Below are 14,500 nucleotides of genomic sequence, written 5' to 3'. Positions count from 1 at the left end.
TGCATAACAAAGCATGGCAGCGTATGGTCCCGGTGTTTGCTGGCATGCAGACAACATCCATTCCTTATCTCTCTTTGTTATCCTCAGGAGAGTGATATAATTCACGGTCACCTGGTTGAAATGGGGTGATTTTATTAAGGGGACATTCAGAGGTGCCCGTTCCTGCTCGGCTGAACATAAATGTTCCCCGCTGTTAGCCATGCGGTGGGGGGGAGGGGTGAAGTGATCATCCCAGAGAATTGGGTGTGTGTGGGGGGGGTAGTTGCGTTTGTGCTGCATGTTAACCCTGAAACCGCAGCCCCTCCTTTTACATTGCAAACCCATTTTAAATGGCCAACCCAACGAGTGCTTGGTATGGGAAATGAGGGCGCTGCTGTTTGAAACCATTCCCACATGTTATGAAGGTTAAAAAAGCCAAAAGACTGTGGCTTACTATGGCTGCCTGCAAGCCGAATTCTGTTGCCTGGCACTGCGTGAGTGATCTCTCACACCAAACCGGCAAGCCCTCAATATAAGAGGAAAAATGCGACCTTGTAACGAAAGCACATGTCCTGTGTAATGTGAACAGCAAAATTTAATGTGAAAGAGTGTACCCATTGTTTTCTAAAATGTGTCTTTTTTAACCACCTCTCCCTTCTCCTCCACCAGCTGCAAAGTTTCTCCTTCGCAGAGGCTAGTGAAGATTAGAAGGAGAAAACGGCGGACTCAGGATGATATGTTCTCGGAGCTCCAGATGTCCTCCCACGCTGACAGAGCACAGCAGAATGCGTGGAGGCAGTCAATGTCAGAGTGCAAAAAAGCACAATATGAATGAGAGGAGAGGCGGCGGGCTGAATCGCGGGTTGAAGAGAGCAAGTGGTGGGCTGAAGAGGATAGGTGGCGTCAGCTTGCTGACAGAAGGCAAGAGTCGATGCTCCAGCTGCTGGAGCATCAAACTGATATGCTCCAGTTTATGGCTGAGCTGCAGGAAAGGCAGCAGGAGCAGAGACCGCCGCTACAGCCCCTGTGTAACCAACAGCCCTCCTCCCCAAGTTCCATAGCCTCCTCACCCAGACGCCCAAGAACGCGGCGGGGGGGCCTCCGGCCACCCAGCCACTCCACCCCAGATGATTGCCCAAGCATCAGAAGGCTGGCCTTCAATAAGTGTTAAAGTTTTAAACTGAGGTGTGTCCTTTTCCTTCCCTCCTCCCCCACCCCTCCCGGGCTACCTTGGCAGTTATCCCCCTAGTTGTGTGATGAATTAATAAAGAATGCATGAATGTGAAGTAACAATTACTTTATTGCCTCTGCAAGCGGTGCTCGAAGGGGGGAGGGGAGGGTGGTTAGTTTACCGGGAAGTAGAGTGAACCGGGGGGGGAGGTTTCATCAAGAAGAAACAAACAGAAGTTTCACACCGTACCCTGGCCAGTCACAAAACTGGTTTTCAAAGCTTCTCTGATGCGCACCGCGCCCTGCTGTACTCTTCTAACCACCCTGGTGTCTGCCTGCGCGTAATCAGCGGCCAGGCGATTTGCCTCAACCTCCCACCCCCCCATATATGTCTCCCCCTTACTCTCACAGATACTGTGGAGCGCACAGCAAGCAGCAATAACAATTGGAATATTGGTTTCGCTGAGTTCTATCCGAGTCAGTAAACTGCGCCAGCACGCTTTTAAACGTCCAAATGCATATTCTACCACCATTCGGCACTTGCTCAGCCTATAGTTGAACAGGTCCTGACTACTGTCCAGGCTGCCTGTGTACGGCTTCATGAGCCATGGCATTAAGGGGTAGGCTGGGTCCCCAAGGATAACTATAGGCATTTCAACATTCCCAACGGTTATTTTCTGGTCCGAGAAGAAAGTCCCTTCTTCCAGCTTTTGAAACAGACCAGAGTTCCTGAAGACGTGAGCATCATGTACCTTTCCCGGCCATCCCACGTTGATGTTAGTGAAACGTCCCTTGTGATCCACCAGGGCTTGCAGCAGCATTGAAAAGTACCCCTTTCGGTTTATGTACTCGGTGGCTTGGTGCTCCGGTGACAAAATAGGGATATGGGTTCCGTCTATCGCCCCACCGCAGTTTGGGAATCCCATTGCAGCAAAGCCAACCTGCACGTTTCCCAGAGTCACTACCCTTGATATCAGCAGGTCTTTGATTGCGTTGGCTACTTGGATCACAGCAGCCCCCACAGTAGATTTGCCCACTCCAAATTGATTCCCGACTGACCGGTAGCTGTCTGGCGTTGCAAGCTTCCACAGGGCTATCGCCACTCGCTTCTCAACTGTGAGGGCTTTTCTCATCCTGGTATTCTGGCGCTTCAGGGCAGGGGAAAGCAAGTCATAAAGTTCCATGAAAGTGCCCTTACGCATGCGAAAGTATCGCAGCCACTGGGAATCGTCCTACACCTGCAACACGATGCGGTCCCACCAGTCTGTGCTTGTTTCCCGGGCCCAGAATCGGCGTTCCACGCCATGAACCTCCCCCAGTAACACCATGATTTGCATATTGCTGGGGCCTGTACTTTGTGAGAGGTCTATGTCCATGTCAATTTCCTCATCACTCTCGTCGCCGCGCTGCAATCGCTGCAATTGCCTCCTCGCCTGGTTTTGCTTTGGCATGTTCTGGCTCTGCATATACTCCAGGACAATGCGCGTGGTGTTCATAGTGCTCATAATTGCCGCTGTGATCTGAGCGGGCTCCATGATCCCAGTGCTATGGCGTCTGGGCTGAAAAAAGGCGCAAAACTATTGTCTGACAGAGGGAGGGAGGGGCGAGTGACGACATGGTTTACAGGGAATTAAAATCAACAAAGGTGGCTGTGCATCAGGGAGAAACACAAACAACTGTCACACAGAATTGCCCCCCCAAAGATTGAACTCAAAACCCTGGGTTTAGCAGGCCGTTGATTTCAAGGAGGGAGGGGGAAGCAAATGAATACAGAACAAATCTGGTCCATCTATCTTTTACATCTTAGGCTGGTAGCAGACGGTGCAGCATGACTGATAGCCATCGGCATCTTCTGGGTGCTTGGCAGAAGATACTGTATTACGACTGCTAGCCATCATCGTCAAGACGGTTCAATAGGACTGCCGGCAGGACTGAGTCTCCAGGAGACAAAACATGTCTGCCCAGGTGCCTCTGACCGAACTCACTGAGGAATACGATGACGATGGATGCCAGTCGTAATACACCATCTACTGCCAAAGGGCAAGGAGCTGCTGCTGTATAGCAATGCAGCCCCACGTCTGCCAGCACCCAGATAGCCGATGACGGCTACCAGTCATATTGCACCGTCTACTGCCAAAAGGCAATTAGCTGCTGCTGTGTAGCAATGCAGTACTGCCGGCACCCAGATGACATATGGTGACGGTGAGCTGAGCTGAGCTGAGCGGGCTCCATGCTTGCCGTGGTATGTTGTCTGCACAGGTAACCCAGGTAAAAAGGCGCGAATCGATTGTCTGCCGTTGCTCTGACGGAGGGGGAGGGGCCTGACGACATGTACCCAGAATGCCCCGCGACACTGTTTTTGCATCATCAGGCATTGGGATCTCAACCCAGAATTCCAATGGGCGGCGGAGACTGCGGAAACTGTGGGATAGCTACCCACAGTACAATGCTCCGGAAGTCGACGCTAGCCTCGGTACTGTGGACGCGGTCCGCCGACTTAATGCACTTAGAGCATTTTATGTGGGGACACACACAATCGACTGTATAAAACCGATTTCTATAAAACCGGCTTCTATAAATTCGACCTAATTTCGTAGTGTAGACATACCCTCAGGGAATGAGTAGAACCACTTCAGGGCACATTTGGGCACCGCTGTTAGGTCTCTCAGTCAGAATAGCATCATCCTTTAATATTGTCAAAGGCTATAAGTAGATTGAATAGTGTGTGGAAGAAAAAACAAAGTTAATGAAAAATATTTTTAAATTCTAAAAATATTTAAAACATTGTGCACAATTTAATGAATTTTTGAAATGCCCCCTCAAACTTTTCATTTCCCAGAAAAAAAAATTGAGTGGTTCAATAATGGACAAAGTAATTTCTATCAAGTGTTATTTTTGGGTGAGAGCTGGCACATCTGAGCATTGCCAGTGGCCAGCCCTCTCAGAGGGAGACATTAACAATCACAGCCAATTAAATGACAGACTTTGTTAATACAGAGTTAAGGTTGCTCGATGATAACTTCTGCCCTTCCAAACTTCTGAATACCAGGAAATACAGAAGTAAGGTAAATGCCCACACAAACTTAACCCAGTCTTCCTGGAGGTGGTAAGAGCCACTGGAAATTATTTGCATGTACTCAAGTTACTGTCCATGCTTTAGGTGTAGTGAGCACTGGATAGTGGAGGCAGTAGGTAGTGTAGATTGGTAAAGGAGTGTTTGTGATATAAGGAGATTTGGGGATCAGTTTTAGTCAGAGCAGCATCAAAGCTATGATTGTGATGTGAGGAGTTCTGCATCCAAGTCTCCCCTCTCCACTGTGTTATCAAAGGAAAGAGATGCATGTGTACGTTGAGTTTTCAGTCTGCACATTTCAATACGGAACTGTGTAAGTTGTGTCAGCAGCAGGGCACTGGTGTCTTCTTGGCATGGGTATTGTAAGCAGTGAGGTGGGATATGAGAGCAGACTGCATTTAATGATGGGTAGGGGAAAATATAAGTTTAGTATACTGTGTGCAGGTATAAATGGATTGTAAAAGGGTTTGAAGTGGTTGTTAAATTTTGCAAGTGTGATACTCTGTCAGGGAATAAACTCAGGCTTTGTCTACACTAGCACTTTTGTCAGTAAAACTTTTGTCGGTCGGGGTATGAAAAAACACATCTCTGACTGACAGCAGTTTCACTCACAAAAGTGCTGGTGCGGACATCGCTATGTCTGCAGAAGAGGCTCTCCTGCCAACATAGGTAATGCTACTCATTGTGGGTGGTTTAATTATGCCGGCAGCGGAGCTCTCTCCCGCTGGTAAAGAACAGCTACACTGGAGACCTTACAGCGGCACAACTGTACCACGACAGCTGTGCCGCTGTAAGGTCCGTAGTGGAGACATAGCCTCAGTATTTGAGCATAGGGCAAGTGCAGATAGTGCCTGTCCATTACAATTAACAAGCAGAGTCTAAGTGTGTGTTATCAGTGTTTTGGGGCATCACTCATACAGGGTTGAGTTAAGGTTGTGTAGGCATTTACCTTAACTCTGTATTTCCTGGTTTTCAGACGTTTGAGTTTTGCTGAACTTGACATTCTGGAAGGGACAAGCTATCACTGGGCAACCTTAACTCTGCATTAATTAATTTTTTGGCATTTAATTTCTTAGCTGTAGAAACAGAGAAATGTTTGCTGATAGTGGCCATTTAGGCAGTTGTCGTTTTCACCTAGGTTTGTAGTTGATATACTGCTGTGGCTAGGTAATAATCAAAAGCACTTTTATACAGCACTTTATAGCAGTATATTTGGAGAACTTTACATCATTATCCCTATTTTACAGATGGGAAACTGAGGAACAGAGCAATTAAGGTCACTCAGCAGGCCAGTGGCAGAGCTAGGAATAGACCCAATTTTTAGTCTTTCCACTAGGCTATCTGGTTTGCTATGTAATTCCTAAGTGCTCCTCCCCGCTCCTGTACAGTTTGGTATAATGGACTAGAAATAATGGTCATACTTTGAAATGGTTGCAATGTGTAGTTGCTAACAGGGCCAGTGAAAGAGAAACCATAGATAGCATATGTCCCAAATCTAGTCAGTTCTATAACATGGTGGTTACACTAACTTTTTAAGTGTGTGAGAGAAGACTGCTGTGTGTCTCTCATTCTCCACCTCCTGCACCACCAGTCCCGGCAACATGTATCCTAATCGTTCCCCCCTCCCCCAACATTTCCAGCTCAGCCTCCCCAGCTCATTTAGCTGTTAGTTGACACCTAGAACACATCATCATCATCATCACAGCAGGCCCAGAGAGATGGTAAATGGCCCATTCATCTAATTGAGATGTTCTCAACTGAAAGAGAATACACTGGACAGAAATAAACAGCCTGACACAATAGCTATGAAACACGTGAACCAACCCCACTCCTCAAGAGCTGGAGAATTTCTGATATGTATTAAGCATACACATTATTAGCTCCTCAGTCATCTCAGCAGCGTGTTCTTGGCGCATGCTCTGAGCATGCCTGTTCTAAGCTCCCCACCAGTACTGAAGTGCTAAATTTTATAGTGTGGGAACCATGCCATTCCCCACACCTGCCCTCTCCTTTCCCCTCCTCACCTTACACTTGCCCTATGCTCTTTCTCTTCCCCACGCACCCTCCTTCTCCACTTCCCACCTCATACCTGCCCCCTACCCTTCCTCTCTGTCCCTCCTCTCTCTGTCCCTCCCCCCACTTACCTCCTACCTCTCCTCACCCCTGCCCTGCATGCTGTGCTCCACTCAGTAGTGGATTAACGCAGAGGCCCATTGTGCCCAGGGCACTCACCCCTCAGCATAGGCATCTGGTGAAAATATTCTATTGGGGGCTGAGTGAAACTGGTCTCTACTGTATGTGTGTGGGTCATTGTCTCTATCCCTGCCCAGTGTGAAGGGAAGGCCTTTGGGGTGTGATTTGGAGAGGGAGCCTATCCTACACTCACCCCACAGTGGCAGCTTCTGTCCTGTGGGGCTGGGCCTGGCTCCCCGCTCTGGCCTGTTGGCTCTCAGATTTGCTGTTGCAGACTCCTCCAAATGGGGGCAAGCCATCTAACCACCCCAAGAAGATAAGGAGGGGAAGGACAGGGGGGGAAATGTCACCAGCTCCACATAACAGTCCAAAGTGAAGATGGGATGCTGATGCCAGGAGTCAGACTGCCATAGATGGCAGAGACCCTTAGATCCTGACACTCACATGGGAGCAGGGAGTGGGGCTCAGATGACACTGGGGGGGATTTCTAGATCCTAGGCCCCAAAGAGGGTAGGGAGAAAGGCAAGACTTCCAGATCACCTGAGTAGGAGCAGTGGGGGGAATCATAGCCCCTGTAGATGTCTGGGAGCCCCCAGATCATAGCACACATGCAGGAAGGAAATGTAAGGCTGCCAGATGTTCCTGCCCCTACTCTACCCCATTCCTCCTGTCACCCATATATCCCCCTTCCCACTGCCCCTCCCCTCTCACTCTCCCTAGCCCCCACACCATCCCTTCCATCACCTGACCCCCAACCCTCTCCTAGCCACCCATCCCCATTTATCCCCTGTATAATTGTCCCTCCACTTGCTGCACCTCTCTCCCTGTTCCCACCAACTCTTCCTTCCCAATCACCCTTCCTTCCCAATGATTATTTGCATGTATAATTTATTATTTAAAAAAATAGTTTCAGCACCTTCTGAATATTCTGTTGTAATCAGATTTCATTTCCCCAAAATAAAAATCTCCCTTTAACAGAGGCATTTTACGAGCAAGATGCCCCTTCTGTTTATTTCAGAGTCCTGCATTAGATTCAGTCACAACACCTGAGATGATGCTTAGACTCAATTACTATTAAATTCCATCAAAACCATATAGTCCTGTGATGTTGAAGTAGTTCTCTGGATAATTAGCCCCTCCCTCTGTGCACATGCTCAGTGTAATCCATTTGAGACATTGCCAAGCACTTCAAAAGGTGCTACTCCTAGCAGGAGGACTAAAGTCTTTGGCTAATAACATTTGCAATTTGACTTCCCATAATGGGTTAGTTGGTTGGATACTCTCTGTTGGGGGTAATTTGTAAGATTTTGAGACCCTGGTGTGATAATCTCAATCCTGAGTTGATTTCTGTCTGTGAGCAAAAATGTGTTGCCAGCAGAACATATGCACTGTAAGAAAAGCTGATTTAGTTTGGGGGATGGGCGTATTTTAGGAACCCCTTGTTCAAATGGCTACAAATTTGGATCACTTGTCAAACCCTGGGCTCCCAGGAGGCACCCAAATTCCAAGGCAATCTGAGACTCAGTACAGATTTTAGAGCATTTAGAACAGTCAAGCTTTAACCAGAAAGCTGGTCTTAACCTTAACCATAGTGGAGCCATTGCTCTATTATAATAAAGAGCCCAGATATTGTTCACTAGCATCAGTCATCCATGAGGGACAAGGATCCATTTTGTAGGTAGTTGAATGGAGCTCTACCAGAGCATATAGAGGCGAACCTCTTGACTTTTTAACTGGGTGAAACTCAGCTCAAGACACCAGAAAAACTAAGTTGGCAGCATTCTCTGTCTTTTTTATAATACATCTTTATTTATTTGTATTTTATTGTGTGATGGGAAAACAGTTTTGTAACTGTTAATGAACAATGCTTTAGCATAGGTCTGAATCCAGAGCCAAAAACAACTTTACAGTGATTGAGCCTTCATAGAGCCTTCATAATGAGGAGGAGGAGAAGGGCAGCTTAGTCTCTTGCAGACTCCTTATTGCAGGTGCATTCATCACTGATCTTCTGATCTTCGAGCTATTTTTAAGTAAGTTTGTAACCCTCCTGGTTAAAGAGAAGAGTATGAAAAGATGAAGGGAGTGCACCTGAGAGGCTCAGAAACCACAGAGCAAATACAAAGATCCCAGCATTTATTATTTAACAATATCTGGTGATTTCTGCACCAATTGCATGATGTGCTTGGGCCTGGCTCATAACTGCTTAGCTTACCTCTCTGCCCTTCTCTACCTTCTCCATCTCTACATCTCCATCAGGAGCCAGGCGTGGGCTCAGCACAGCGGCCCTGGCTGTGCGATTGCTGCCGCTGCCATGCCCGCCTCCGCCCAACAGATGGCGCTGCTCAGCACAGGCCTCGCGCCACCCTAAGCCCCGCCCAGGCGGAGGAGCCGCACGGAAGGAGGGGCGCTCTGCGCAGCGGCTGCGCTTTGCAGACTGCTGTAAAGCAGCACCAAGTGTCGTGCCGCGCCTGGGGAGGGAGGGCTTGGCAGCAGCGGCGGTCCGCGGAGGGGGCTGCGTAGCAGACAAAACCCCAACCGCCAAGGCTGCGCGTTCGCCGGGCCCTGAGCGGCTTTGGGTGGGGACTCAGCCAACGGGGCGAAGGCCGTGTTGCGGGCTGTGCGTGAGTGGCGGCAGGGCCCCGGGTGAGGGCGCAGCGGAGAAGGGAGCCGGGGCCTGCTGGGCCGGGCCAAGACGAGCAGTGCCGCGCTGGGTCCTTCCGGTGGCTGGCGGCGCCTCTTCCTTTTCCCCCCTTCCCCCTAGCTGGGGGCTGTTATCACCTAGCGCCCCCTCCCTCGGCGTTAATGTCCCAGGTACGTTGGGGTCCCCCCGCTGGGAGCGGGATGTGGGGGCGGGGCCGGTTGTGGCTGTGGGGGAGAGGAGGGAGGCGCTGGGGGAGATGTGTATTGTCCACCTTAAGGTGTGGGTGAGTCCGAGGCTGCTGATGGTGCCCCTTGGTGCGATGGGTGGCAGATAAAGGGTCTCGGGTGAACGGTCCCGTTTGTTGTGTGTGTGTGGTGGGTCAGGCCTTTCCTGTGTGAATGTGACGGTGGGGGAGAGGGAATCGACGTAGGTTCTGCTAATGGAGTTGCCTCAAACTGTGGGGGCAGTTCAGCTGATGGAGACATACTGTTATTTTTAAATGTCTCTGACATGCACGCCAAAACCTTCTCTCATCAGGGAGGTTAAAGTTTTTGGTCTTTTTAAATTCGCCCCCAAATAATCTCCTGAGTGAATGATGTTTACGTTTGGTGTGTGTCTATAAGAGATGTTTGCACTGAAGTCACAGGCTTTAATGACAAAAATGAGGGCACTTTTTTTTTAAATCTCTCTGAAAGAGTAATCACTAGGTATATTTGGCATCTGTTTCTCATAACTCATTTTGTTTGTTAGCTCGATCCTCTTTTAGTGGGGTATTTTAGGAGAATGTGACCTATTCCACTGTTTATAGGGGGCTTCAAATGTTTGTTTTTCCTGCTCTGCTCATTTCTTTTTGTTATTTTGGATGCTACAGAAAAATGTTTGTCTGGCTTGTCTTAGGAACCTGAGACAAAGGTAATGCTTAAAATTACTTTTTTTTTGGTGTGCTAGCAAGTAAAATTACATATCACAATCTGTTCAGTGTAATAGTCTATTTTATAATTTGCTGGCTCAAAGAAAGAAATTTGCCTTGCTCTTAGATCTAAAAATGTTGGTAGACTTTCTAGCAGACTCTCTTGTTGTTTATAGTAGTGCCTGGGGGCCAGCTGAGAACAGGGCCCCATTGTGCTATGCAGTATGCAATGTAGTAGACAATCCCTTTCCTGACAAGTGTACAGTCTGAATAGAGGAGACAGGTAAAGGGTAGGAGAATAGGATATAACATACCAGCAGAGTGATGTCTTGCAATTGTCATGTTAATACGATGATCTATTAAAAATGTTAAGGAATTAGCTAAACGAAAAGACTGTGTGTGTGTGTGTGGTAAATGGAATAAGAGAGAGGGGGAAGGAAAAGGGGAAACGTGCATGGAAGGTGGTGGGTGGCTGAGGTATGGGGATGGATTGGGGCAGTCAGTCAGTCAATCAGGAGAGGGGACAGAATGTCCAGACTCAAAACTGTAGGAAGTGGTCTGATGACATCATTAGTACAATGGTATGCTGCAGTACCTGCTGAAGCTCCTTGTGGGGAGCCTAGAGTTCCTCAGCCAGCTAATACAAACTGCAATTTCCCTGTCTACATTAAGATCTTAAAATGTGTCCAACTATCATGTTCAACAAAAAACCTTTTTTTCCTTAGTATGGATGAGTTTTAAGGAAGAGCAGAGGAGGTCTTCTGATCAACAAGAACAACATATGTTAATAAACTTATTCCCTGTGTATATGTATTCATGGTTTCATGTGCTTGAGTGAAAACCTATACTGTATTTTCAAAAAGGAATATTCTTTACACTTCAATTTACACATCATCTGCTTTGGTAGTAACTTTCTATTTAGAAAGCTCAGTTAATGATGATCTTTTTACAGACTGATGAACCTGGAGGCTGAATTGTCGGATAATTGAGATAATGGCAAGAATTTTAAGAGGGTGAAACTTACCATATATACTCGATCATAAGCCGGTTCGTTTATAGGCTGACCACCCCAAGATGGATAAGTAAAAATGGAAAATTTTTATGACCCATTCATAAGCCGACCGTATAATTCAGGGGTCAGCAAACTTTGGCTCCCGGGCCATCAGGATAAGCTGGTGGTGGGCCGAGATGGTTTGTTTACCTTGAGCATCCACAGGCACAGAGGTAAACCTAAGTAAACAAAGTGTCCTGGCGTGCCAGCTGCTTACCCTGACGGGCTGGGATAGCAACTGGTGGTGAACTGTTTTTTTTTGGGGGGGGGAGAAGCTGGGGGTCAGGGGAGTAACCCCTGTGACCCCCCCCACATGACCCCACCCATAGCCCGGGACCCCTACACTCTCCCCATCCCATCCCTTCCCACCTTATCTGGGGAAGGCCAGGGGAGGATGTCTCTGGCGCGGCCGCAGCCTGCTCCGGCGGGCCAGACCGGGCGGCGCGGCCGCAGCCTGCTCCGGCGGGCCAGACCGGGCGGCGCGGCCGCAGCCTGCTCCGGCGGGCCAGACCGGGCGGCGCGGCCGCAGCCTGCTCCGGCGGGCCAGACCGGGCGGCGCGGCCGCAGCCTGCTCCGGCGGGCCAGACCGGGCGGCGCGGCCGCAGCCTGCTCCGGCGGGCCAGACCGGGCGGCGCGGCCGCAGCCTGCTCCGGCGGGCCAGACCGGGCGGCGCGGCCGCAGCCTGCTCCGGCGGGCCAGACCGGGCGGCGCGGCCGCAGCCTGCTCCGGCGGGCCAGACCGGGCGGCGCGGCCGCAGCCTGCTCCGGCGGGCCAGACCGGGCGGCGCGGCCGCAGCCTGCTCCGGCGGGCCAGACCGGGCGGCGCGGCCGCAGCCTGCTCCGGCGGGCCAGACCGGGCGGCGCGGCCGCAGCCTGCTCCGGCGGGCCAGACCGGGCGGCGCGGCCGCAGCCTGCTCCGGCGGGCCAGACCGGGCGGCGCGGCCGCAGCCTGCTCCGGCGGGCCAGACCGGGCGGCGCGGCCGCAGCCTGCTCCGGCGGGCCAGACCGGGCGGCGCGGCCGCAGCCTGCTCCGGCGGGCCAGACCGGGCGGCGCGGCCTCTTCGTTTCTGGCTGTGCTGCCTCTCTTTGTTCCCTCGGTTGGGGGGAGGGGCTGTGTCCCGCCTCTCCCTCTCTATACCCGTTCATAAGCCGACCCCCTTCTCTGGTGCTTCCCTTTTTTACTAAAAAAATTCTGCTTATGAACGAGTATATACGGTAATTCATATGTCAACAAAACTAACAGCACCGGGCAAACCAGCCATAATGCAGGCAGATGCTGCACAAATGCTTTCCAAAACAGCTCTACCAATGTGTCTTAATCCTGATCTGCAGTGCACATGCTAATTCTTGTTCTGGACCCTTCTGGCCCAAATTTACAAACACGTATATTGAGCTAGATTGTATAGTGACTTTGTGATATGTATAATTTGGGACTGGGATGAATTTTATTTTCACTTTGATTAAGCAAGTATTTTAACTCCGGTTTCTTCTGCTCCCTTCTGCTGTTCTGAGCTATTTAAGGCTAGTCTACATGGGGAAATTTACTATAGTTACAGCAGTATAACTGTATACTCTTAAATTTCCCCATGTAGACAAGCCCTAAATTGGGGCTTGAAACATCTGCCTGACAGTTACTAGATAGAGAACTAAGCCTACTAGCAAGAGATGAAAAATGAAGGGCTAATGAGACTCCATCCCTTCTAGTTGCTGCCAGTGTAGTGTAGTTCTGTCTTTCCTGGTTGTTGCCAACAGAAGAATGTCCACTATTACCCCATAATCTCCTGGCTGCATTGCTGGGGAAGAAATGGAAGAGGTCTCTCCTACTCTCGTTCCCCAACCTCCATTAGTTGGCTGTTCCTCCCTGGTGAATAACTCCAGTGTCTGCTTCTGCCCATAGCTGTCCAAAGCAGCATCAGAAATTGTCATAACCGTTGATAGTTTCACTCCCACTTGCAAGGTTCTCACTAACAGTGGCAGTGATCAGTCTTGTTTCATTCTGCTGCTTAGCAAAGGTATGAGCCGCAGCAATGAGTTGTCTGCAGATTCATGGTGGCACTGCATCATTATACTTTGTGTTTAGAAGGTTTTCTTAGCAGACACGTGGGCTAGAAACTTTCATTTTAAATGAAAGCTTGATTTTGTGAAAGTTGATGTTTCCATCACTTGCCAGAGCTAGCTTCCCACTTCCCTGGAAAGAATACATCTAGTTTGTTGAAGCCTTAAATTAGGGCTTGACCAAAGGCTTCAATAAACTTTTTTTTCTTCATTCTGTTGTAAAAAAGTAACTCTTACTCCTGAATTCATTGATACTGTATTTGCCTTGGAGATCACTGAAGCTAAAACATTCCTGGGTTTTCAAATAGTAATGCTTACGTTTTAAAACCATGACTTACATAGTGTTGTTAACCTAACTGTCCATGTTTAAATCAAAGCTGAAGCTAAGAATACTAAATGTAAGAGTGAAAATAAAATTGGAGTTTTTGTAACAGTAACAAGTTTACAAGTTTACTAAACTTTTGTAACAAGTTTAGATTAAAAATTGGACAGTTTTCTTGCCAAACCAGTTGAATTGCTGTAATACAACTAAGTTCAATGCCTGTTACGGTTTTTTCTGTTGCTAATAATGTGGTTGACTCTTAGAATAGAAATATGATTGTGTGTGTTTGTGTAAAGAAATATCTTGCCAAGACAACTAATTAAAATATGCGGTCAGAGACTTAAGTTCAGTGGGTTTTTAGAGTAAATCTAAAGCTATGAGAACTTGTCTAACAGTGAAAATGTGTGCCTTTCCCAGCTTGCAAACATTCTCTGCTTGTCCTATCCTCTTCTATGTACAAGTAACCTGTAGTACTTAATAGGAAAATGTCTTTTCTCTTGTAACCACTTCTGCTTAGTAGCAGTCACTGTCATCAATAAGGCAACTTCCCGAAATCTTCTGTCACTCATTTTATACCATCATTGTTACCACCTATGTGCTTTGTGTAGCTATAATTCCTTTTGCTCTTCTGTAACAACTGAGCATCTGTGAGCTTAATGGACAAACAGTCATGAATTTTTAAAATTCCTTAAAGGGCTGTTTCATATTGTTCAAGTTCTTAACAGCTTTCTACAACTTGCTCTTACTAAAGTGAATAGATAATAATAACCTTCTGTCTTAACCTCTTACTCTGAAAGATTACTAGGCAACAGTGTGATTCTGTATCTGGTTGTAGAAAGTAGCAGATTATCTGGGATCTGCTAGAGATTTAAATACAATACTAATATAATTCTGCAGACTTGAATCGATTATTTGCATATCCTGAACTTTCTTTAGCCATTTCTGAAATTTGGTTTTAGGCTTGTATAATTGGTTTAGAGCTAAATTTAATAAAATATAGTATTTCTTTTGTGTAAGCATTGAATACTTACCATGATTATAGGAAGGAATCCAGTTAAAGATGTTAAACTTAAAAAAAAGAAAAGAAAAAAGAAAAGCGCCAAACTT

At 48.1% G+C, this 14,500-nt stretch overlaps 1 protein-coding gene across 2 annotated transcripts in view; it reads left to right on the top strand.

The window, feature by feature from the left end:
* The first annotated feature begins 9,100 nt into the window (after positions 1-9,100).
* Positions 9,101-14,500, top strand: part of RNF111 (ring finger protein 111) — an 84,116-nt gene continuing 78,716 nt past the window's right edge. For both annotated transcript variants that reach the window (XM_065411722.1, XM_065411721.1), the window contains exon 1: positions 9,101-9,226. The gene's annotated coding sequence lies outside the window, so the exon portion shown is untranslated. The remainder of the gene's footprint in view (positions 9,227-14,500) is intronic.

Source organism: Emys orbicularis, chromosome 10 (genome assembly GCF_028017835.1).
Source record: "Emys orbicularis isolate rEmyOrb1 chromosome 10, rEmyOrb1.hap1, whole genome shotgun sequence".
NCBI classification, from domain to species: domain Eukaryota; kingdom Metazoa; phylum Chordata; order Testudines; family Emydidae; genus Emys; species Emys orbicularis.
This window is presented reverse-complemented; position numbering and strand designations above follow the sequence as displayed.